The sequence below is a fragment of the Pituophis catenifer genome, unplaced genomic scaffold, assembly GCF_029215685.1.
Source record: "Pituophis catenifer annectens isolate HBS135680 unplaced genomic scaffold, rPitCat1.0.hap2 SCAF_3, whole genome shotgun sequence".
NCBI lineage: Eukaryota > Metazoa > Chordata > Lepidosauria > Squamata > Colubridae > Pituophis > Pituophis catenifer.
Genome location: NW_027256883.1, coordinates 167,994,130 through 168,016,335, shown reverse-complemented (window position 1 = coordinate 168,016,335; position 22,206 = coordinate 167,994,130). Strand labels below are relative to the sequence as shown.

Below are 22,206 nucleotides of genomic sequence, written 5' to 3'. Positions count from 1 at the left end.
CCCAGAGTGGTAATGTTTTCACTCTACTAAATATCTTAGCTTCTTCAAACTGTGGTATTTGAAGCATGGAAGGGAAAACATTTGGCCTCTGACCCAATTACTTGTTAACAACACAACAGCCTACATCGCTGGAATGCCTGGGCCAAAACATTCTCACAGTTGAGTTGCTTATGGGCAGTGCTGTACAACTCTTGCTATTATTTGCAGCTACTCTCTGATCTGTAAAACTGCAAAGCTGCTGCAGAGGCTATTAATGAGTTTCTTCTCCTCTTTGAGCCAAGGGAGTCATTTTCTATCAGTCATCATGTCTAGTTATCATTGTTACAGGTGAAACTCGAAAAATTAGAATATCGTGCAAAAGTTCATTTATTTCAGTAATGCAACTTAAAAGGTGAAACTAATATATCAGATAGACTCATTACATGCAAAGCGAGATAGTTCAAGCCTTGATTTGTCATATTTTTGATGATTATGGCTTACAGCTCATGAAAACCCCAAATTCACCATCTCAGAAAATTAGAATATTACATGAAATCAATAAAGCAAGGATTGTACATAGAACAATATCGAACCTCTGAAAAGTATAAGCGTGCATATGTACTCAGTACTTGGTTTGGGCCCCTTTTGCATCAAATTACTGCCTCAATGTGGTGTGGCATGGATGCTATCAGCCTGTGGCACTGCTGAGGTGTTATGGAAGACCAGGATGCTTCAATAGTGGCCTTCAGCTCTTCTGCATTGTTCGGTCTCATGTCTCTCATCTTTCTCTTGGCAATGCCCCATAGATTCTCTATGGGGTTCAGGTCAGGCGAGTTTGCTGGCCAATCAAGCACAGTAATCCCATGGTCATTGAACCAGGTTTTGGCACTTTTGGCAGTGTGGGCAGGTGCCAAGTCCTGCTGGAAAATGAAGTCAGCATCTCCATAAAGCTCGTTTGCGGAAGGAAGCATGAAGTGCTCTAAAATCTCCTGGTAGATGGCTGCGTTGACCCTGGACTTAATGAAGCACAATGGACCAACACCAGCAGATGACATGGCTCCCCAAATCAACACAGACTGCAGAAACTTCACACTGGACTTCAAGCATCTTGCAGTGTGTGCCTCTCCATTCTTCCTCCAGACTCTGGGTCCTTGGTTTCCAAATGAGATGCAAAAGTTGCTCTCATCAGAAAAGAGGTCTTTGGACCACTGAGCAACAGACCAGTTCTTTTTTTCTTTAGCTCAGGTAAGACGCTTCTGACGTTGTTTGTTGTTCAGGAGTGGCTTGACAAGAGGAATACGACATTTGAAGCCCATGTTCAGGATCCGTCTGTGTGTGATGGCTCTTGATGCACTGACTACAGCCTCAGTCCACTCCTTGTGAAAGTCCCCAACACTTTTGAATGGCCTTTTCCTGACAATCCTCTCCAGGCTGCGGTCATCCCTGCTGCTTGTGCACCTTTTTCTTCCACACTTTTCCCTTCCACATAACTTTCTATTAATGTGCTTTGATACAGCACTTTGGGAACATCCAACTTCTTTTGCAATTACCTTTTGAGGCTTTCCCTCCTTATGGAGGGTGTCAATGATGGTTTTCTGCACAACTGTTAGGTCAGCAGTCTTTCCCATGATTGTGATTCCTACTGAACCAGACTGAGAGACCATTTAAAGGCTCAGGAACTCTTTGGAGGTGTTATGGCTTACTTAGCTGATTAGAGTGGGACACTTTGAACCTAGAATATTGAACCTTTTCACAATATTCTAATTTTCTGAGATTGTGAATTTGGGGTTTTCATGAGCTGTAAGCCATAATCATCAAAAGTATGACAAATCAAGGCTTGAACTATCTCGCTTTGTATGTAATGAGTCTATCTGATATATTAGTTTCACCTTTTAAGTTACATTACTGAAATAAATGAACTTTTGCACGATATTCTAATTTTTCAAGTTTCACCTGTATTTCAACCTGGCTAAAGCTGCATGGAAGCATTCTATTGTGTATTCTTGGGCTTTATAAAGATTCCAATAACCTCAGTTGCTCCACAGATTACTTTTAGAATGATCTCATGGGGGGGGGGGGAGGAATCATGTACAGTTAAAAAATGCCCATGAACAAGAATTATTATACCACTTCCACTCTCTTCTGCAATGTCCAATGACAAGAGAGTGAGAATGCGCTACATATTTTCCTTTCATGCCAGGTAACAATGAAGCTCAACAGGCTTGTCCAGCAATCACATGAATTTAGTGTTAGTTCTAAATCATCCCCCTTATCCTTGATGCTGAAGGCAAGTGAAAGGCAGAAAGTTTAAAACCACTCAATCTGATCCCATAGCTCAGTAGCTGTTCTACTAAGATTTCACTGTTGTCCGTTTTGCTATTTTATAAGGAGAATGGAGATCAAATTATAACATTTGTTTTAACTTACAGTAAACAGTGCTCTGAAAGCTGTACTGTTTCAGAAACATAGACTGCTTCACCTATGGTGAGCCCATTTTCATTGCTATCATCTTAATTTATTTTATTGAGAAGATTCATAAAATACATTTTAAACTAAATATTACAAATGAAATATAGCCAAACAGTAAAACAAAGCCCAAACACCCTCTCCTCCAGATCTGTTAAAGCTACTGTGTTTGTTAATGGTGTATTTTAATTCATCTTGCCCTGTTTGTTAATTTGCTAATTTATTGCATTTACATCTGACAGTTCCAGGTTTACAGATGGTTGTCCCCTAATTTACCTGCAGAGTAATGATTGTAGACTAAGAGAAAGTTAACTAAATTCATCTAAGAGAGATTCATCATGGTCTAAAGCTGATATCTTAACCTGTATTGTTCTTAATTAGGTAGCTCTGTATCTCTAACAAAGGAAGAGCTAAATAATTGCTTCACCTGGAGACAAAACAGCATACAGGGGGGAGGCTCAAAAACTTTCCACATGGTGCTTAAAAAACAACCTGCACCTGAACTTCAACAAGACCAAGGAGAAGGTGTTGGACTTCCAGAGGAAGAGAAAGGAACCTGCTCCACTTTACATTGAGGGGGGCTGTGTAGAGAGAGTTTCCTCCTTTAAATTCCTGGGAGTCCATCTCCGTGAAGACCTCTCCTGGAAAAACAACATGATCCAGGTGGCCAGGAAGGCCCAACAGAGACTCCATTTCCTTAGGGTCTTGCATAAAAACAGGGTGGAACAACAACTGATGACCTTCTTTTACCAGTCCACAATAGAAAGTGTCCTCACTTATTGCATCACGGTATGGCATGCTGGTCTGACAGCCGTGGATAGAAAAACATTACAGAGGGTGGTGAGTACAGCACAAAATATCGTGGGCTGTCCCCTGATACCACTAGATGAGATTGCTAGGGCTCGTTGCCTTAGAAGAGTGAGGAAAATTCTCAGGGACGACTCTCACCCTGGTCATCACTTCTTTACCCTCCTACCATTGGGAAGGAGATATAGAAGTATAGCCAGCCGCACAAACATGCTGAAGAACAGTTTTTATCCATGGGCTGTCAGTTTCCTGAATGAGAAATAACATCATAACTATGTAGTATGATGGACTGCAGGGCCGGCGCAATGTTAACATGTTCATACTGGTGAAATAGGACTGGGTGTTTTGTTAATATGATTTATTGGGTTAGGGATTTTCTGTCTTCATTGTGTTGTGGGGGGGTGCACTGAGGGAGCTCAACCAATCTCATTATACATATGTTGTGCACTGATAATAAAGATTTGAAACCTAAGTGTTTGTAAAGAACTACATTTATTGCAATGGTGTGCAATAAATACTTTTAAGTAGAATGAAAATCATTAATAAATAAATCTGTGTGCTGTTAAAAGGAAATCATCTTAATCGTTAAAAACAAAGTAGCAAACAGATTGCATTGGTTTGGTTTTAATAAAGGATTTGTTGTATGTATGGATTGACATAGTCTCTTATATGTTCCTCGTGAGAAAATGAAACTAGCTAGCGCCTACAAGCCTGAAACAATTTGGTAATTCTTTTGTTTAGAGAAAATTCCAGTGTATACTGAGCTATAGTTGAGTCCACAGCTTCAATTACATGCCACTACAGCAGGATTTTTTTTTTTTTGAGGCTAATTTTGGTAGAAGATTACAGTTGATGCTTAGATATATTCTTCCAGCTACTAGTGATCTTATAAAATAGCTACTTTCCATTAGGAAAGTACAGTTTCTAAAGAAAACTGAGGACAAAGACTCCCCACCTAATAGAATTTCTTTTCCATAAAAGTATGCTTGTCCGAATGATACGGTGGCATGGAGAAAAGAGACTACTTAGAGCTGCTCCCCCAACCCTACCTATTTTGCCTGGCTAAGAACATCAGAGAAACCAGCCTGCTGCGACTAAATCCTGAGTCTTGGAATTCTTTTCTTGTGATGCAGGCTTCAGCAAGATCTGTCAGCATCTGAGAATAGTCTAAACGTCACCAGAAATCAACTTGGTGCCTTGCCTCTCAGCAAGTACTTCTGGGATATTGTTTTCTGTTCGTTTCCCTAAGTAGGATTATGCAAAAGCTGGAGTGTTGCAGATACTTGCTTTCTGAACATAATTGTACATGTTGATGTGGACTTTTTTTTTTGGTGCTAATGCAGTATTAAACTCAAGGTCTCTCACCTTTGGAGAGAGGTGACATGTTTGTTGCAATTTGGTATACTGCGTAATTAAGAAGTACTGCAGACTTCTGCATAATACAGGGCATATGCAAACACAATCCTTATGAGTATGAGCTTATAATGGTGGCATACTACTACTACTACTACTACTACTAGTAGTAGTAGTAGTAGTTTTCCTGCATTTACAGCATGAACAATTCCTTCTTTGAATGAGTAAACAATTGATTCCATGTGGGAAATTGGGGTTTGGTCTGTCTGTGGTTGATACTAATGGAAGCCAGTTCCAATCTGCTGAAAGTTGGCATTTCAGGGGATGCCTTCTTGATTAGGACTGAGCTCTCTGAGTTTAGTAACTGAAGCCTTCTGTATTTTCCACTGTTATTTAAAGCTTCCAATAAGGGAAGAACTAAAAATAGTCTCTTCAGCTGGTCCTTGTAATATGTACAGTGAGTGGCATGCCTTGAGTGTCCTCTGAATCTCATACTCAAAGGAGAAAATGTGAGATGTATCTGATAACTAGTAAAATGTACTTCACTTTGGCACTAATTTTAAATGTACTTCTCTTTAGCACCCGTTTTTATAAAACTAAGCTGGCTGCTTTACAAATTTCTTGCATTTCTGGTTATGAGCATGAGGCTTCTGGCTAGTGCCAAGACAGTCCTATCTCATCTCCGACATGCTTGGCATGCCAAAATATTTGCTATCGGTGATCCAGTATATTTGTGAGCCATGTAGATCAGCCATATAGTGATTTTTTTTTTTTACAAAGATGATTGTGGTCTGTATTTATTTAGTACATAATTATTTCAAGCAGCAGGATAATTATCTCAAGCTTTAAAGACATGGCTGGCACCCCATTTTCTTTATATATGACTTACAACACTATTTAAAACAAAAGTAATAATAAGGATCTTTGGAAAAAAGATGAGCCTCCATTGCAGCCTATACTCACTTCTTGCAAACATGGTTATGGGTGAATAATCATGTGGCTAAATGGAATCATTTGTGTTTCTTTGTACAGATATCTGCATCTGAATGACAAGCAACACATCTTACACAATTAACTGCCCCAAAGGATTAGGTGTAATGTGGTAAAGGAGAAATATCTATGTGACTGTATTTTTTACATGTGACTGACTTACTAGGTTGAGATGTCTTCATGCAGTTGATATTTTAGGCACCTACAATCTCTTTAGTTGAATGAACTGAACTTCAACATTTTCTGGTTTTCTCAGGAAAACATCTTTTTAGTAGCAGCAACAGAAATTCACATCTTTACTTGATGTGTTTTGGTACTGCTTGGAACCTTACTAAATGCCTTTCCTGACAAAGCCTTCCAGATGCCTTTGATTGTGATTCCAGTTTATGAGAGGTTTTCAGTGGCTTTCTGAATGTGAGATGTTTTGTACTACTTATGGGAAAATAATTATCTCCAGTGGTAGAATGCTGCTGGTTTAACAACCAGTTTGGTGAGTGCATTCTTTGTGCGTGCACGCGTGCTTTGTCTGTGCGCGCACTCAAGGCACTTGCATGCAGCGCTGAAAATGGAGTATTTAGAAACTCAGCTGCTAATCTTCCAAGTCAGCAACGGCAAGTAGAACAGCAAAGGGGGGGGGGGGGTGGAATCAGCTGTGCTGCACGATTGAGATGAGCTACAAAGCAGGAAATAAAGGACAGGATAAAGCGGGAGTGGGCGGGTGGGGCCAACAGATTGTCAGTGGTTCCGGTTCACCTGAACCAGTCCGAACCAGCTGAATACCACCTCTGATTATCTCCCATATAAAAATTCTTGTACAATATTGCTATTTACAAATGGTGGTCAAAGAGCTATCTTCTCCAAGCCAATGTACATTTGGATTGTTTTGGTTTGATTTGTGTAATAATGTTTTAACACATGTGGTTTGATTGCATGGTTGTTCTGACTTCTGGAATTGCCATTGTACCATATCTTGGAGCAATTATTGTTTCTATTCTTCTCTTTATATATTTTTAATGATTTATTTAAAAGGTTTGTATGGGTGCCCATCTTCAGAAATTTGGGCAGGTCATGTGGTCCTTTGTCCTTGAGAGGATGTGTGTGAGACATTTGGCACAATAAGAAAGGGTCTTGCTTATAATGTATTGCACAATTATTTTTATTTTAGTTGTGTTGGAAATCACTTGGAATAAATGTTAGAAAGAGTGAATTATTTTAAAAACTAGAGAGCAGATATATTACTTATATAAACCACATGATTATTTGCAATCATGATTATTCTTTGGCTGAAGTTGGCATTAGGGTTAAGCACAAGGGTAGGTTCTACTTACCTTTACTATGGGTTTGCAACGGGGCTGTGCGTGCTTGCTTCACTTGTGCACGTGCACACTCTTCTGCACATGCACAGAAGCGTTCTGATGACATCGGGGTCAGTGAGCGGAGCCTCCCACCGGTTTTACTACCGGTTTCATAGAACCAGTGTGAACTGGGGGCAACCCACCACTAGATAAGCATATCTTTCAACAGGGAAGTGAAAAAGACATATTCATTCTGTATATAAGAGCCTTGCAGTATTCAAAGAAGAATCCTGCAAAATAAGAGTCATGTGATTATGTTCTTCACAGATGATAATAATCAACATCTTCCTAGGTCTAGGAAGACAGAGAAAGAGAGATCTGTGTTTGATTGAATTAATATAACAAAATACAATTTCCTGGATCTTTTCTGGTCATGCGACTATGTCCTGACCAATTAGTAATCTTTTGCTTTTTCACTGTCAGAATGTAATAGGACATTCAGAGGGTGCTGAAAATGTAGACAGGACAAGGTATTGCTATACAGATTTATTTATTGTGTTCAGTGTAAGGGATTTCTCTATTGGTTCATTTATAGGAGGAGAGATCACTTTTGTATCATTCAAAGTCATGCAGTTGGCAAATATTACCATTGAGCTTGTTAAACTCAACTCTGATTTCCTCTCTAGATAAAAAAATGTGCAACCTTTTGAAGTAGAATTCAGTTGTTGAATTTTCAGGGGCCTGTTTGTAAATGGAGATGACCTTTTCAGTCAAGGTCCCAAATGCTCGTCAGCTACTAAAGATCACATGAAAATATGTCAGGAAATGGTCAAATTCCAACATTGGTACTTACGTATAAATACCATCAAACATCAAGCCATTCATATTTAGGTTGCAGTGCTATACATATTTACCTGGCACTATGACTCATTGAACTCAGCGGAGCTTCAGATAAGTATGAATCAGAATGTGGATTGTGTTTGCTTAGTGACCTTTCAAAGTTAGGACAGACCTCCCCAGTTATTTATCACCCGGTTCCAGAGCTCCAACAACTGCAACTTCCCTCCTTCAGGTGATTTCATTTTGGGCTCATGGCAACCAGTTCACATTTAAGGTTATTTGTAGGGTCCCATGGTCACATGACTGTGATTTTTTTTTTTGCATTTTTTTTTTTTGCATTTTTGGTCGGTTTCCATTATTTACCTCTGGTTTCCAGCATGGATGTTTTTTATCCATTGAAGAAAATGGGCTTGTGCAATTACTATGACCTTCAGTTAGCAACCATATTTGGTTAATGATTGTCACAAAAAAGGTAGTAAAATAGGGCACAGTCACATGGTGACCCGCTTAACGACTGACCATATATGACCATAATTCCAGGCTCAATTGCAGTCATAGGTTGAGGACATCTGTGGTACCAAATGCTTGACCACATTTGCTAAATTGCTTTTATATGAAGTGTATATGAAATTTGTACCGTTATTGGGCTAAGAGGAAGTCTATCTATATTAAACTACCTTTGCCAGGTGTCCAAATTTTATTTTGAAAATTCGAAATGAAAATAATTCCATCCAGGTGAGGGTAGACTTTAATAATATTCAGTAGAGATACTAAAAAGGTAAGAAGCCTGCTTTTTCAACATCAGAAGATGTTCATATTTGGAAGGGGGAAGGAGGAAAATGTGAACAAGGGAGGTAGAATTCTATGAAGAAAAAATGGGCAGGAGTAGAGGTCTTAATTCATTTCCCCAAGCCAAACATTCCTAAAGTGACAATTTCTCCTGTTGTTAAGGAAGTTTCAGGACTGTTTCTAAGTAACTGTCCACTTATTGTAGGCATTTGAGCTGTCATTGGGAAATAAGCGGACTCTGACTTGTATGTATTTTAAAGCGGTGCTAATTAAAGTAAGGACTTAAAGAAATTAAATTATGCTCTTATTTATTTCATAATTTATTAAGGACTTAAAGAAATTAAATTATGCTCTTATTTAGAGCTTATTTAGCCCTTTAATTAAACTGATCTTTTATGGTGTAGGAAGAAATATCCTTCTGGGTTCAGCTCCAAGTGTGGAAAAAGACACTGGAAACATGGAGACTGCTTGGAAAGATGGTTTAATGGTGGACAGGATCACATGGCTTGAGTTCCTGAACAGAAAAGGGTTGAGAGTCAGCAACCTTTTATCAGGTTCGCCTGATTCGCCAGTTGCGGCCCTTTCTTGATCGGGATTCCTTGTGCACAGTCACTCATGCCCTCGTCACCTCTCGCCTTGACTACTGCAACGCTCTCTACATGGGGCTCCCCTTGAAGAGCACCCGGAGGCTCCAGCTGGTCCAGAATGCAGCAGCGCGGGTAGTGATGGGAGCAACATGGCGCTCCCATGTAACACCGCTCCTGCGCGAGCTAAACTGGCTCCCGGTGGTCTTCCGGGTGCGCTTCAAGGTGTTGGTTATCACCTTTAAAGCGCTCCATGGCATAGGGCCTAGCTATCTCCGAGACCACCTGCTGCTACCGATGACCTCCCATCGACCCGTGCGCTCCCACAGAGAGGGCCTCCTCAGGGTGCCATCAGCCAAACAATGTAGGCTGGTGGCCCCCAGGTGGAGGGCCTTCTCTGTGGGGGCTCCCACCCTCTGGAATCAGTTGCCCCCGGAGATAAGAAGAATCCATGACCTCAATGCCTTCCGTCGTTCCCTGAAAACCTATCTTTTTCAGCAAGCCGGGTTGGCTTAGAACAAATTTTTAAATTCTTTTAATTAGTTTGTGATTCTTAACTTCGGGCCAAAATTTATATATATTTTAAATGTTTTAATATTTGTATTCTATGTTTTTTATCTTGGCTGTACACCGCCCTGAGTCCTCAGGGAGAAGGGCGGTATATAAATTGGAAATTAAATTAAATTAAATTAAATTAAGTCCCCGGGTTTTATGCTCTCTCTGGCTTTGAACTTCCTGGGGCCCCAAAAGTGTATCCTGATTGGTTGTCAGACTCCCAGGGGGTGGGGGGGGTCTTAGCTAGCCTTGCTGGTTGATGTAATCTTCCCATGTGCCATGTGGTGAGTTTCTGTCCTAGATGGGTCCCATTGTCTTGCAGATGAGGTCCATTGACAAAGATTGAGTTTCTGCCTCTGGCCCATTAACAAAAGGGTGGGGGCAGGAAGGTGGGAGCTGCTTTGTCTTTAAAACATGCTTCTCCATTTCTCATCCAGGGAAACATAATATTCTGCCTTTTTAATATTTCCCAGAATATTTCATTCTTCTAGGAAAGTGGTGGGTGCTAACTTCCTACAATGGTTTAATCCCAAAGAATAACTTGTTTTGCACAAACGAACTCAATGAATATTGAATTACGAGATCTGTTTAACTCAATCTACATCTTTTCAGTAATTGTCTCAGATTGATACTGGTATGTTGCTAAACCTCTTTAGGATTTTGGACTTGAGTTTGGAAATGAGTTTGTATTTAGTATAGTGCTCTAATTGTTAAAACAGAAAATATGAAAGGGATATAATTGAATACCTGAGTCATGTTTCTTTGGCAGAATGTGAGTGGGAGAAAGAATTTTAATAGAATTGTGAGAATCTCAGTTGGTACTCTAAAATGGAAAGTTTCTCGCATTCCATAGAGGCAAACTTGAAAATCTGATTTCAATATGCTGAATGCAATACAACTGTAGCCATGAAAGTATGTGGGGAACTGTTTGGGTATTTTTGTTGCACTGATTTGCTGAAATAGAGCAAATACAGGGTTGCTATCTTCATTAGGGAAATATAAATGTTTATTTCTACTTCTGTACAGGCAGCATTTGAGAACGAAGGTAGCATTTTTTGGCTTTATTTCTTTATTCCCTACAGACATCAAATCCAGTGTGTTTATAAGCACAAATTTGGCAAGTAGAAAATTATATCTTTTAATTGAGTAGCTAGATATTTTGAAGGAGGAGATATGGAGACTTGCTGGTGACTCCTAACATAATTCCTAAATGGTGGTTTTATAGCTCCTTGGTAAGTTTAGATCACATCAAGATAATGAGCTAAGTAGCCATGCTGTGTTGCAACTTCCTGTCTCTATGGTTGCTAAACAATTATTTTAAAAAAGCTCCTAAAATGAGGAAATTAATGGTTCTGGGTGAGAATTTCAGATTAAAGAGTTTACTTGACGAAGAAATAAATAAAAGCTTCCTTTTCTTTAATTTTGTCATCTCTTCTTATGTTTCTGATTAATAAGGTAAATGAGTGTCAAATGAATATGATAGTTGAGTTTGAGATCAGCTTGCGAGATGACTTTTGCTTTTGCTTCTTATTGATGAACTTGAGGAGATAGTCGTGTGAGTGCTCTCAAAACTCATGAAATTCTAATATTCCTCACAGGAGCAGTTTTCTTCATTTTGGAAAGCAGCAGATAGGAATAAGCTATATGACCAAAACATTGGTTACTGCATGTGGGTCACAGTTGACTATATGAATACGTTTTCCAAAACCTCATATCAAATTTAGAGGTTAATTTAATTTGGTCAATGCTGACATTCAAATCTGCTGTCTTCTGTAACTGGTATGGGTCAGGAACTTCAAACCAATTAGTCTTCTATTTTGGTATCACAAATTGTGGTGCATTTGAATTAGTCAGCTAACCAAGAATCTGTACATCACTAATTGAGTCCTGAATTCATACTCCTATGATTGTATGAATTAACAATATATGGAGAACAATGTTTTCAATGAAGCAAGAACTTTGTCTTATTTTTCTATTGTTGAGAAATTATTTAATGTGGACCATTATCTGATTGGTGTTAAAAGCATGAACTCTGTTTAAGGCAATATTGTCTGGTAGCTACTTTCTTTTTGTCCTGAATTAGAGAATTAGAATTAGAGTTAAAAAACTCATAATAATTCACAATATTCACAATATTCCTACTGCAAAGCTTTAGGCTCTTTTCCTGTGTTTAGAAGCAAAAATGTAAGTTATCCATTGCTAAGACAAACTCTTTGCTGTTATTTCCTAGATAAATGATTCAAAGTTGAGCGATAACCTGATGAGTCTAACTATTAGCAATTCATATTTGAAGTTATTACAATTTTAAAAGGATTGATAAGAATATCTTTCTTCTTCCATGTGAAGTTCTCCCAGCAGGCTTATGCTTAAAGGTAAAGAACCACGTGACTGATTCATGCAGAATAACTTTTTAATCCAATAATTTAGCTAAATTGTGGAAACACCTTTAGTGCATCTTTTATTGGCTGTGAAGCCTGCAGTGTGGCTAAAATCCTATGTCTGTTTGCTTGGAATGCATTCTGCTGGTCATAGTGAAGCTTACAGTGACTGTGTATGAGATTTGGACTGCCAATAGGATTGGTTGACTGATGACCTACTGAACAGGGGAATATTGCATTTCTCTTAGTAATCCAACCTATATTTTTCAAGATAAAAAAATACCATGTTTTATGTGTAAAGAGACTCCACCCAAATATTAATAACCTTTTAATGTTACATGTGGGTGTTTGTGTGTGTGTTTATAAATTTTTATGAAATGGAACTCTCTATTTCAACATGGACCCCTGGGGGGCTGCGGTGTCATCACAGGGGGTCTGCGAAAGCTTGAAGAAATGTTATGATTTAAATCTTGAGTTAAGTCTTGGTAGTTTGTGCCCATGGTCCTTGGCACAAAAGGTATTTAAAGGAGGGTTGTGGTGAAGAAAAGGTTTAAAACCAGTGCTCTACTTCAACAAGAGATTATACAGTTGGATCACTTATAAGGGAAAGTTACTTTCTCCAGTAATGTGCATTTCTTTGCTTAGAATATTGTTTCAAGTACAGTGTAGTTCTGAGAACAGAGAAAATGGGTTTCTCTTTCGATATTCTGGGATGTGGCTTTTCTAGTGTTCCTTCACACTGTATTTCTTGCTGTGAGAAGCTAGAGCATTTATTTATTTAATCAGTGGGTTTCCACAGCAGTGTTGTGTGTGCTGGTTTTGGCATACATTTGAGAAGGCTGCCCTCCAGAATGCTTTCTCTCTGCTTGTTTCTTAGTGGCACTCAGAGAAGGAAATATAGAACAAAAAAAAGAGAAAACAATGACAATAAGATTCTCTGCCCCCCCCTAAAATTTTCCTTCCTTCCTTCCTTCCTTCCTTCCTTCCTTCCTTCCTTCCTTCCTTCCTTCCTTCCTTCCTTCCTTCCTTTTTCTGCAGCATTCTGTAATTACTAGGCCCCTGCTAGGACCTTTGTGCTGGCAAAGAATTTTGAAATAGATCTGATGGTGAAGTTGATTTTTATCATTCATAAAACATCTCTTGTCAGCCTCAAAGCAAATATTCTTCCAGAATCAGAAATGTGGGGGTGAGAGTTGGTATTCTGCAACATCTGTTTTGTCTTGGACAAATTGCAACAGTAGCAACTAGAAATTGAAGAGCTTCTCTGCAGCTCGGATAAAATTTTAGTATGAATCCTGGGAATATTAGAGCAGTAAGAGTGTATTGAAGAGAACTCTGAACATATGTTCTCACTTAGAGCAGGCATCTCATCCCATTCTTTACCCTTATCTGATTGCTTGCTGGATCAGTCCTTGTACAGATAATCATCATCTCATCTTGAGGCAATCATTCCCATCCCTGCTGTGATCAAGAGGATCTAAGACAAGTGTAGCTACACATTGATAATCTCTGGAAATAATGCAAAAGCTTCTCAATGTAGTTGATCCCCATCTTGCTAATCTTGTAGATTTAGCTTAATTGAACATCAGCTCTGAGCTAAGCAATATACTGGACATTCTTGAAGGCCACGTAAGAGAGCAGTGGTGGTTCTCCTGCTCTGTCCAAGTTCAGAACTATAAGTCATCATTCTTTTCCTCCAGGAGTCCTGAACCACCATCTATATCTGGGATCTCCAACAGTTGCTGAGAAGGATGTATCTGTCATTTGCAAATAGTCATAACTTATGAAATTTGTGGAAGGCAGTAATCTTTTTGAGCTTCTCTACTATTTCCTGCAAAAAAACCAAACAAACCCTAAAAAACCTCCAAAACCCCTAATTTTGCATCCACAAAGTTTATAATACTATTATTGACGGTTAGCAATGTATACAACTGTGAATTGAATTTCTCAAAGTATTAAAATCCATATGCTTCTTTATTTGAAATAGGTATGTCACACTGTGTTTTAACAATAAAAAGTGCAATCAGATCAACAACTAGAAATTGTGCTTTTTTCTCTCAGCTCCTAAAGAAGAATGATTTAATATCATAAGCCATGTTGCCTTCTTGAGTAGGGTGAAAGCTCTGTAATCTAACCCATCCCTAGGCATTTTGAATATGCTATATATAGTTGCAGTTTTCTTAGAAGTTTATTTTCATCTCTCTTCATAAATATATTTTTATAGTCATTAGTCACTTCTTTTCCCCCTTCTCACATCAAATGTTTGGAGAGTAGAAAGTTCAAAATTGGTTTAATTTGAAACTGGTTAAGTTAATTGTTCTTTGCTGTATTGAAAAGAGTAATGCACATTTGTTGTTCTGTATAAGTAAGTTGTATGTATTATGTGATATTGAGCAAAGATGCTTCTTGAAGTCAATAATCATTAATTCTTGAACAAGCACAACAGTTTGTATCCTGAAGCAAGGGATTATAGGGTCATAAAAAATAAATTATCCAAACATATGTTGAAATCATCTCAGCCAAGACTGCAAGATCCCCAAAATTCCTCAGTGATCTTTCTGTTTCATCTTTTAGAGGAAAAAAAAAAACCTGATCAGTTTCTTGAAGAAACTCTTAAAGAGAAGACAAGAGAATTAATTGTAACTAGGTCTGCTTCTAATCAATGGGGAGAGCTTGTTGAAGTATCAGAAAGAATGGGAATTTTTTGATGAAATGATCATATCATGTTGGAGTTCAAGATAACATAGAAAAAGAGAAAGTATAAACCTGAATTGAATAGATAAAATAGATATGAATAGAGGAAACATTAGGACAGGGACGATAGGCATGTTTGTGTTCTTATGCACGCCCCTTACAGACCTCTTAGGAATGGGGTGAGGTCAACAGTAGACAGTCTAAGGTTAAAGTTATGGGGGTTTGGGGAAGTAACCACTGAGTCAGGTAGTACATTCCAGGCATTGACCACTCTGTTGCTGAAGTCGTATTTTCTGCAATCAAATTTGGAGCTGTTTACCTTAAGTTTGTATCTATTGTGTATTATTGCGGTTGAAGCTGAAGTAGTCATTGACAGGTAGGATGTTGTAGCAGATAATTTTGTGTACTACCCTTAGGTCAAACTGAAGGTGACATAGTTCTAAATTGTCTAATCCCAAGATTATGAGCCTGATAGCATAAAGTATTCTATTGTTATGGATGTTGGATAGTTTGAAATTTTTGGTCCCACAGTCACAGTGATACTATTTTGCTTCACTTATAGAAGATAGGTCAGCACATCTTCCATGGCCAGTGTGAATTCGGTTCAGTGATGTCCATCTTGCATGAGGCTGGTCAAATCCAGCTGTTTTTTTCAAGATGCAAGCCAAACTTTGACATTGTGTGGGGGCAATTTTCTATTCAATGCTGTTTCCACATATTGTGTATGTCAAATCATCTTCTACAATTACTTTAGCAATAGAATTAGCAGGATATTTGAATCTCAACCTGTTTCGCTCCAAGCTGGCTACGTCGCTCAGTATTAACAGCTGGGAGTTGTCAATAATCTTCAGGTATTCTTGGAAGAGGCCATTTTTTTGTATTACTTCTGGGGGTGGTATATGGTTTAGAATAGGCAGCCAGTATGTGGGAGTAATTCGGATCATCCCACTAACAATCCTCATTGACTCATGCAAGTGTGTATCAATCCTGTTTGTGTACAGGCTATTAAACCATACTGGGGCCCAATACTTTGCTGCTGAACAAATCAAGCTGAATGCAGATACCTGTAACGCGTCCAGTGCCGAACTCCAACTAGTGCCATTCAATTTGTGCAGGATGTTATTTATACTTCTCAATTTGGCAGCACAAATTTAATGAACAAACACACAAATAAACTTCGGGAACCTTTGTGAATGCAACAGGAACTTTCAACTGAGATAAAAGTTTTAAGAGACATTAATAGGATACGGGCAGTGACTATAATTTTCAAGTAATTCATGTCCTTGTTAGGTTATAAATGCTAAAGCACAAAAAGGAAATGTTGCTCAAAGTTGGAAGAAATAAAAAGGGCTTTTTTTGTTATGCTAATAGAAAAGGGAATTAAAAATGCAAGAGTTAAGTCTGTCTTTAAGATATGCTCAAGATATGATCGAATGCCAAATGAAAGCAAGATGCTTGAGGCAGTACCAATATCTTCAATTCTGCCATTCTTGTTGGATTTTGATTATTTTACTCTGTTCTATTCTGTTTTAGACCTGGTTTGTGGCTGCAAATTGCATAGGCCACCTTGGGGATGACTGACATTGGCATATTCAACTTTCTTATATTGACTTCTGATATCATTTGCTATGGCATTTTGTAGAGGCCTCTGTGGGTTGAATTTAGGGAACAAGGTCAATATTGTTGTGTGTGTGTCTGTGTGTGTGTCTGTGTGTGTGTGTGTGTGTGTGTCGAGAGAGTTTATTTTAAAATGGCCCTGGAATTTTATATGTTTGAGAAGGAAACTACTCAACTCCTTGTTGAAGCCACATTGGTGGTTCATGACACACCCCTACTGAATAGATAATTACCAATATGGTTTCAGGTCCAATTTAAAATAGTGGCTAATTGAAAGACTGCTTAAATGAAATTGTTCTTTGTCTTAAGATCACATCCAGTCAGTTATGAAAATAAGTTAGTAGTACATCCTTTCCTTTTCAGACATAAATATTCTATATACCAGTAAATTACTAAAGCTTGTTTGTTTTCTTCAATATTATTTCAAAGTTCTGTTTCTGTTTGTTTGAACTGGATTGTTTTGAAATGGTGTATAAAACAAATCAATACATTTGAGCTATTTGTATTTAGAGAAGAAATAGAAACAAAAACAAAAACAAATGTGATATATTGCATTGATGTTTCTATGCTGTCAGTAGGAATTAAGCTCAACTTGAAGGAATCTTACTTTTTGTTTTGTTAAACTCAGGAGCTAAAGTTTTGAAATTTGAAATGCATTTATGTAAATAAATCCTACCAGCAAATAAATACAGGTGAACAAACATTTGATGGCTCTGAAAAACTTATCTCTCTTGTTTGATTAGCTTTGATTATGTTGGTAGAAATAAATTTGCAAGTCAGATATTACAGATTCATTCATCCTGGAATTACCACTGTTATTCTGACATAGGCTTTTAATATGTGGCATAGCTAGAATTTTCTCAGCGGATATTCCTAACCACAAAAATCCACTACCATCTCTTCTTACATGTCCTATCTATCCCATAAATTCATTCTCATTATCCTGTTCCAAACTTTATTGCTTCTTAATATTCAATGCTATATTGTAGTATTCATTGATTTTAACTTTTAAAAAAATGCTTGGGTCAAATGCTGCTGACCTTCCATGATTATCATGCTTTTGTAATAGGAAGATTAAACCTTCCAATATTTATTTTTTTTATTTATTTATTTTTGAATTTGTATACCGCCCTTCTCCCTAAGGACTCAGGGCGGTGTACAGCCACGTAAAAACATAGACTACAAATATTATAAAGTATAAGGATTTCATCCTATAATTTCCCTATAATATATTAATACATAATATAATGTGTAGATTTTTATATAAGACTTCTGTCTTTAAAAATATGCTTCAGTATGGTCAGATGAGTGACTTTGATTTTCTCCCTATATGAATGTAGGAAGCCATATTGAAGAGAGATTTGAAGGAAAGATAACATCATCCCATATGTACCTCCCCAATCCTTGAGAACATCAGAAGAGGCCCTGTTACAGGTGCCCCTTCCAACTGAAATTGGTGAGTAACTACTAGTTCTAGCATCTTTCTCTGCAGTGAAACCATTGATTGTTGGAACTAGTGGTTGTCCAGATTTGGGGAGCCCAAACCCGAAAGGATAATCATTTTCAAGGATTTGATAAAGAATGATAAAACTTTTCTTGCTATTACTATTTATGTGTTTCTATAATTTCTATGTTACCGTTATATGTTACTTTATGGCAAGAATTGCTAAGTTGTCATGTATTGACAGATTCTTAACATAATTCACTTGGTTCCATTTGTATCCAAGCATAAAAATAGCAAAAATTGCAAACGGATTGCCAAACTCTGGCATTATTTAATAATCTGACCTCAGATGTCAGGCAAAAACATCAAAATTTTGTGAAATTTAATATCACAACACACACACACACGCACACACACGCGCACACACACACACACACACATGCACACACACACGTAGTCTCTTAAGTAAAACTTTTCCAGGGCCATTTTTTTTTCTTTATAAATTTCTGGTTCTGTTGTGATTTACTTTGAAAGAACATAAAAGATAAATTTCACAGCTGTGGAACATTGATAAATTGTAATGCACTGTAAGAGATATGGTCTCCTGAAAAATTTTCAGAAACCACAACTGCTATAAAAGTTAGTAATCTGTAAATGACTGTTGTGAGCATGCTTGTTATAAAAGAGTCACACTGGTTATTGATTCATTTCTGTGGTTAATTTAAAAACACGAGGTTTGCCTTTTAAGGCTATGGACAGGTAGACAGATCTGGACATTTTTCGGACAAACCTGCTTATTAAATTATATCTTAATCAGATATCTGCTCCATTCCTAGCTTTAGGCAGGTAAATGGAGAAGATATTTGTAGTATGGCACCAAATTGTGGAATTTCCTTCTTAACTGGTATCTAGGTTAGTGTGTTTATAGCCCTCGGAGAAGGTTATCAAGTTCTCAATTATATTTAATTGCTTTTAAACGCATATTTATTCATTTATCAAAAGCAGTTTATCTTTTTCATCCAGAAAGACTTTCAGAGTGACTTATATGTACCTGGTGAAATAGAACATAATTAAAAAAAAGAAAAAGGAATGGGAGAAAAAAAAATCAGAAGGAAAGGAGGAACAATAAATTCAGTTACAGATAGTCCACTACTTACGTTCATTTAGTGACCGTTTGAACTGATAACGGCATTGAAAAAAGTGACATGACCATTTTTCACACTTATGACCATTGCAGCATTCCCATGGTCATGTGATTTGCATTCGGATGCTTGAAAACTGGTTCACATTTATGACAGTTGCAGTGTCCCAGAGTCACTTAATCCCCTTTTGCAACCTTCTGACAAGCAAAATTAATGGGGAAGCCAGATTCACTTAATAACCGTGTTACTCACTTAACAGCTGCAATGATTCTGTTAACAAATGTGACAAAAAAAGTCGTAAAATGAGGCAAAACTCAACAAATTTCTCACTTAGCAACATAAATTTTGGGCTCCATTGTGGTCATAAGTGGAGAACTACCTGTACTATTTCATAAATAGTCTATATTACGACTATGAGTCTGCTCCCCTTTATAAATGATATGTTAGTGTATAGTTTTTATTTATAAGGTTTTAAAAAATCTTTACTTTGTTAGCTGCTTTGAGATATAAGGTATATAGAGTTCATAGATTGCACTGATCATCATTTGCTTGACATTTATTGCTACCTTGAACGGTATAAATCAAAGTTTTTCAAACTTGGCAACTTTAAGATCAGGGCATGCTGGCTGGGGAATTCTGGGAGTTGAAATGTTGTAAGTTTGAAAAACATTGCTCTAAATGGTGACTATGGACACTTTATAAACTACTATTTCCTCTCTTACCGCTATCTTGCACACTGTGTTCAACATGAGATTCTGGTTTGGAATCCCAACTACGTGAAGAACATGTGGAGAGCCAAAAGCCTGGATTTTTTCAACATGATGTGAACACTCTGCAATGTCACTAAGTCTCTTGGTTCTTTAAAGATAAATTGAGGAAATAATCATTCTATTACCAGATACATCATTATTATATTTTTATGGTTTTCAGTTCAGTCAAGATGACTCTACAAGATCACTTTAAATCTAATTTCCAGCTTTCATTTGAAAAGGTGACAACAGGCATTTCGCAGTTGGTAATATTGTGGAGTCCATTCAATGAAGCATATGGAACAGAAATGGCTCATTTTTCCTTCCCAACTAGTGAAGGGAAAGTCCAAAGCAAAGACTTTGTAGATAACTGTGCTACATAGGCATAGCAATATTTTTGCACGTTGGTTGATGTAATCTTTATGTAGCTATTTATAGCAGCTACTCTGTTAGCTGTTTAGAATTCTGGATGACAAAAAACAGGATAATGCAATCTCATCTCTATATTGGCATAGCTATGATCTGAGGAAGAGCAGTACTATTAAGATTCCTAGCCTGAACCCATGATTAGCTAGTTATGTGTAGCTATCTTTTCTGTACAGCCCATGGGAGCACACACTGGCCTTGTGAACATAACTTTTCTTAATGAGTTCTTTTCTTGGTTCACCTAAAATAAAATTTATATTTAAAGTTTAAAGGAAAGGGATGAATGCTTCCACAATAATTATTTGTGAATGGAAGGGGTTGTTTCTCATTCACTGAAGAACAGAACAAGAGGCTTTTGAAAGCAAGTGAGTAAACTTAATATAAATAATGGTGGCCTCATCAGGTAAAAGCATTTAGACAAACCTGTATGATCTAGGACAGTGATGGCTAACCTTTTACATCACCGTGTGCCGGCCTGTGTGCTGGAAATGTCACGCGAAACCATCCCATCTGGACCACGCAGCCTCATTGGCTGTCGGGCATGCGGGATCGTCGAAACCCGGAAAAGCACATTCTGTCACACATGTGCGAGCCAGCACCCGAACTTCCAGTTTCCGGCATGGACATGTGCCCAACGAACAGCTAGCCATCGTGCATGCACGTGATGTAAACCCGGAAGTTCAGGTGCCGGCTCGTGCATGCATGATGGAACACTGCTCTTTGGGTTTCGGTGATCCCGCGCGTGGGATGGCCAGCTGATCGGCGCATGTGTGTGCACAGGAACGCAAAAGAGGAGCCGCTTCCGGTACGCGTTCCATAGATTCACCAACACTGATCTAAGAACTCAAGTGGGATCTGTTTAGCACTTTGATGTGTACTACTTGAGGGTTCCAGGGCTATGGGTTACAGTGGCAAGTTGAAAAAACCCAGAAGAATCATGTCTGTAATGTTGCTAAAGAAATGTTGCATGGAAGCATTGAAATTGTCTTTACTTTTACAAAGTATAGACAAAAGTACATGTTACTAGAAGTGAATAAATCAGTAGAAGGTAAAATTAATGCAAGCAAGCAACTCAGAGATGCCCTCCTTTGATTGTCCTTCATACCTCTGTAGTGCACATATTCATTTAAGTGGACTTTGAAATTCTGGGCAGGGAAGGTCCTTGGTTAAAGAGAGCTTCCATCAGAGACACTTCACTTCCGTGCATGAATGGTATCAAGAAAGGAGACAAAAGGACTAGAGATCCTAAGCATACTTATTTAGCAATAGCAATAGCAGTTAGATTTATATACTGCTTCACAGTGCTTTACAGCCCTCTCTAGGTGGTTTACAGGGTCAGCATATTGCCCCCAACAGTCTGGTTCCTCATTTTATCAACCTTGGAAGGATGGAAGGCTGAGTCAGCCTTGAGCTGGTCAGGATCGAACTGCTGACAGTGAACTGCTAACCTAAAAAACTGCATTCCATCCACTGCACTACCAATGCTCTTTAGGAATAAGATCCTCTGAATCCAATGGAATTTACTATAGAATAAGAGCAGATGGCTTTCCTTGTATTTGGAACTCAACATAAGGACTCAAGTTAACTCATTTCTTCTTACATATAAAAGGCTAAAACAGCTCAATATTTAGAATAAATCCCCCAATTCCAATCTCAGTTTACATGGAGTAAGGGGGGGGGGAGGGAGAGGGAAACAATAGTCTATATCACTGGCTAATAATAACAGTTAATACATACATGATGAATGTTAGATCAAGTGATAACTTTGCAATCAGTATGAAAAGGAAGTTTTGTTTAAAATTGTAGGAAATCAGTCATTTCTAGCATTTGCCATCAGTTTTGGTGTAGATATTTTACTGTAAATCAGGAAATCTGGAAAAGCAGTAAAAATATAAACTTCAGCTTCCGCTCTCAAAACAGTTCTATATTATCCTTCTCCAACCTGCAAAAAAGTAGGGAAAGTGTCTCTTAGAATTTCTAGCCTCCTGTCTTCGCTCATAAAAATAAAAATGTAGTTGAGTCCAATTCTGGGGATCACACGCCATTGCCCACTTCTGGGATTTTTTTTTTTGCTTCCCAGGGTGGTCTATAACCCTGG

The 22,206-nt window shown here is 38.0% G+C and overlaps 1 protein-coding gene across 2 annotated transcripts in view; it reads left to right on the top strand.

Moving 5' to 3' along the window:
* TFEB (transcription factor EB) overlaps window positions 1–22,206 on the top strand; it is a 73,316-nt gene that overhangs the window by 33,694 nt on the left and 17,416 nt on the right. For both annotated transcript variants that reach the window (XM_070939731.1, XM_070939730.1), the window contains exon 2: window positions 17,688–17,803. The gene's annotated coding sequence lies outside the window, so the exon portion shown is untranslated. The remainder of the gene's footprint in view (window positions 1–17,687; window positions 17,804–22,206) is intronic.